This window comes from Sorex araneus, chromosome X (genome assembly GCF_027595985.1).
Source record: "Sorex araneus isolate mSorAra2 chromosome X, mSorAra2.pri, whole genome shotgun sequence".
Classification (NCBI taxonomy): domain Eukaryota; kingdom Metazoa; phylum Chordata; class Mammalia; order Eulipotyphla; family Soricidae; genus Sorex; species Sorex araneus.
The window spans coordinates 54,268,151-54,272,325 of record NC_073313.1 but is presented as its reverse complement, the minus strand read 5'-3'; the positions used below and the strand labels follow the sequence as shown (position 1 = coordinate 54,272,325).

General features: G+C 36.4%; 1 pseudogene; it reads left to right on the top strand.

The window, feature by feature from the left end:
* Positions 1–3,085: 3,085 nt before the first annotated feature.
* Positions 3,086–3,524, top strand: LOC129400095 (ubiquitin-conjugating enzyme E2 L3-like; annotated as a pseudogene).
* The last annotated feature ends 651 nt before the right edge of the window (positions 3,525–4,175 follow it).

Below are 4,175 nucleotides of genomic sequence, written 5' to 3'. Positions count from 1 at the left end.
AAATTTACATAATTAATGCATGGCACAGTGTTAAATGATACTTTACAAATAAGTAGCACTGTAGCACTGTCCTCCCGTTGTTCATTGATTTGCTTGAGCAGGCACCAGTAACGTCTCCATTGTGAGACTTGTTGTTACTGATTTTGGCATATTGAATATGACACGGGTAGCTTGCAAGGCTCTGCTGTGCAAGTGGGATACTCTGTGTAGCTTTCCGGGCTCTTGAGAGGGACAGAGGAATCGAACCAGATCAGCCGCGTGCAAGGCAAATGCCCTACCCGCTGTGCAATCACTCCGGTCCTGTACTATTGCTTCATTCTGAACAGTTGATTATATTTCTGTAGACCCCCTTCCAACCATCACTCATTTAAATACATATTTCACTTATTACTTTAGAGAAATTTGCAGCAACATTGAAGATGAAGTACAAATATTTCTAATATACTCTCTGCATCTACAATGCATAGCCTCCCCATTTATCTTCAATGTTCCCCAACCAGATTTGTGCTTTATTTTAACTGACACATTTCAATAACTCACAGTGCATAGTTTACATTACGGTTTCTTCTTGGTAAATATTCTATGGGTTTTGGCAAGTATATAATGGCATGTAGCCATCATTAAAGCACACAAGACAACTTTTACTGCCCTAAGAACCCTCTGTGCTATATATACCCATTTAGTACACTCTCCTTAGACCCTGAAATCATTGAGTTTCTATTTTCACTTTTTAAAAAAGTTTTGCCTTTACCAAAATGTCATGTGAATATTATGAATATTCAGAATATTCTGAATATTATGATACAGTATGGGACATATTTAGATTGGTTTCTTTCACTTTATAATGAATTTAATATTCTTCCATGTCTTTGAAGGCATAATATTGAAATTATGTGCATGAAAAATCAGTTTAACGGTACTGCAAACCACAAAATCTCAATCAACAAAAATTTAAAAAATTAAAATTAAAGATCTATGTCTTTTTTATAACTTGATATCTCATTTACTTTCAGTACTGAATAATGCTCCATTATCTCGATACACCACAAATTTATTTGCCTACTATGGGACATCTTTATTGCTTTTACATACTGGCAATCATGAAGGAAGCTGCTATAAATGTCGATGTACTGGTTTCTTTGCAATATTTTTAGCTCATTTGGCTAAAATGCCCAGAAATGATTGTTGGAATGCATGGTAAGACTCTATTTTGAAACAGATAGCCAAATTGTCTTCCAAAGTAGCTATTCCATTTGCTTTTCTATAAGCAATAAACCCAGTACAAATTTCTGTTCCTCTATATTTCTGTGTTAGCAACTCATATAGATTCCATATTTTTCATAGAGAAGTAGACTTTGCATGGGCTTAGAAATATGAACACAAGTTCTGTGGGGTGATTTTTAGGAAGGGAGGAAAATAGTAATTAAATATAAAGTTACTCCACTGCCCTTGGTCTGTCATCTTACTGTAACATTTGCCATGTTGTCTGTCACAATCAAATATAGGTACTTTCTGAGATCTGGAAGCTATGTCATGATGTGACAGTAATATTAGAGAAAGAGCACTGCATGATCAAAGGAAAATTACTGACATTACTGAACCATTATTATCTCATACTCTTCATGTCCATTTACTGTTCAACACAACCATATAAAGCTAGGACTATTTTCCCCACTAGTTTTATATATGAAGAGAGTAAGGCCCAGAGAGATCAAGAAACTTGTTTAGCTTCAAAGAGTAAGTAAAAATTATAGAGATTGAAACTTTGTCTTGACTCACTTCAAAGTTATATTTTTCTGTGAAAGCATTATGATTATGACGTCAAACTTCTCATAGGAGTAGTATCTTAATTCTGACTCCTAATGGCTTCGAAACTATGAGAAATATCTTTATTCTTTTGGAACATTAGCTTCCTTATCTATGCAATCAGGAAGTTGGACTTAGATTTAGATCTCTAAGAGCACTTGTTTTCTGGTTCTGCTTTGTTATCACAACACCTTATGTCGTAAATTAAGTAAAATACTGTCTTCACCATATAAACAAACAAATGGGAGTTCAGAGAGGTCTTGTGTCTTGTACAGTCAAGTAGCCAGTTTCTGGAGAGACAAACTGAACCAACTGAACACATTATTACTGAACTTCGAGATCACAGTCCAAGGTTATATTATTCTCTATTTCTCTTTCATGGGAAAATTATCATTTCTTACAAACCATGATTCACGTTAATAAATGTTTGCAAATTATAGTATGATATAAAATACTTATATTTCTCTGATTTTGAATATTGCATCAGTTAAATTATTGTTCTTTTTGCTCCAGAGATAGAATAACCAATTAACATATATTCCAAAAATGTGTTACAGGAAAAAGTGAAGTTTAAAATGCATTAATAATATGCCATATGTACTAGGTCCTCGGTTTTATCTCTGTGTTTCCTGAGCTTACCTTATTATCATATCCCTGGTATACTTGTTAAAAACACAAGTTCCTATAATTCACTAAGAACTGTTGATTTGGAATAAGAAGATGAGTTTCTAAGAGCTGAAACACCATGTTCACCATGAACTGGTGTTAATTAGTGTAATTATTAATTGGAACTTTTACCAGTGTACATTCTGGTTGATCAGAACACATGCCATATCAGTTATTAAGCATTCTTAATATCTGTTATGGATTAACATGTCCATTTGTTAGAAGAGAGACTAAGATTCTAGAAGACTTGACAGCCTGAGCAAATATTAACAAGGTAGTGAGAGTACAGAAAATAGGTTAATTTCCCCTTGTTTTGTTTTTGTTTGGGAGACTTCCTCAGTGGTGCTTGGTATCATTAGGGTTACAGTCTGCAGTACTAAGGAGACCACTCTGTGCCAGAGTAGGAACTAGAGACCTGTGCCTGCCAAATATTTTCTCTAGACCTTTGAGCCATCTTCTTAACTCGTGTACTTTTTTCTCTAACTGAAGTAACAGATTCCAATTGAAGAAACCAGGTCAAACATCTCTTCAGCAAAACAGAACCAACAGGAAATGCATCAGTAAATTCATGTTAAATGATTAGCTAGGAGAAGGTAGCTGCACCAGATCCAAGATGGGGGCCAAAAAGAGGTAAAAAAAGGACCTTGAAGAAATCTGCAAATGTGGAATGAAGAAGTTCTGTAACATCTAGGTTGAGGAAACTAATTTACTGACTTGGGAAGTATTTGCTGTTCCTACAATCTGCCATATGATAAGTGAGACTGAAGAATCTAAATAAACTTTCCAACAGAGTACCCATTCAGGCCATCAAAGATCATGCTTAAAACATAGATACAGGAACCAAATATTGATGGAAAGGGGCAGCTCTGCCTGTCAGTAGTTCTGAAAACTACATTCCCAGACAGACCAAGTAATCCAGTCCCTCACTGAACTGGTGAACAGAACCCCAACCGAGAGCCACTTCGGTCTGACCAAGCTGAAAAATACTATAAGGACCGTAAACATTCTCGAAGACTGCTGAAGAATTTGCAAAGAAATATCGGGACAAGTGAACCGTGAACTAAATCTGTAATGATTAATTCCAACAAGTGTAAGCAGAGACCCCTAGTGGTGCATTCAAATACCTGCAAAGCAGGATTCTGGAAAATTGACATGTGCCACACTGCCTGTTCGCTTGTGGCAGTTACAAACTTTCTACAGTTTTCTTAATAAAAAGTGGTCTAGGGGCTGGAGTGATAGCACAGCGGGTAGGGCGTTGGGTGGGGCGTTGGCCTTGCACGCGGCTGACCCGGGTTCAAATCCCAGCATCCCATATGGTCCCCCGAGCACCACCAGGGGTGATTCCTGAGTGCAGAGCCAGGAGTGACCCCTGTGCATCGCCGGGTGTGACCCAAAAAGCAAAAAAAAAATAAAAGAAAAAAATAAATAAAAAGTGGTCTAGGTAACCTGTAAAGAAAGGATTAAAATTTTAAGATGTTATAAAAATAAGAATTATGTCTAGTGTGCCTATGGAGGCTAGTAAAATCTAAAGTCTATAGGTTTACAGATGAGTTAGCTTTGAGGAAGAACTGCTTCTTCCCTGAAAACCCCAGGTTTGCTGTAAAGACTTTGGCCGCATCTATGTACGTTAACAAGGATAATTACTTTTATTTAAAGTTTTCCAAATGCATTAACTATGATTACAAAATATCTGTCGTGAACAT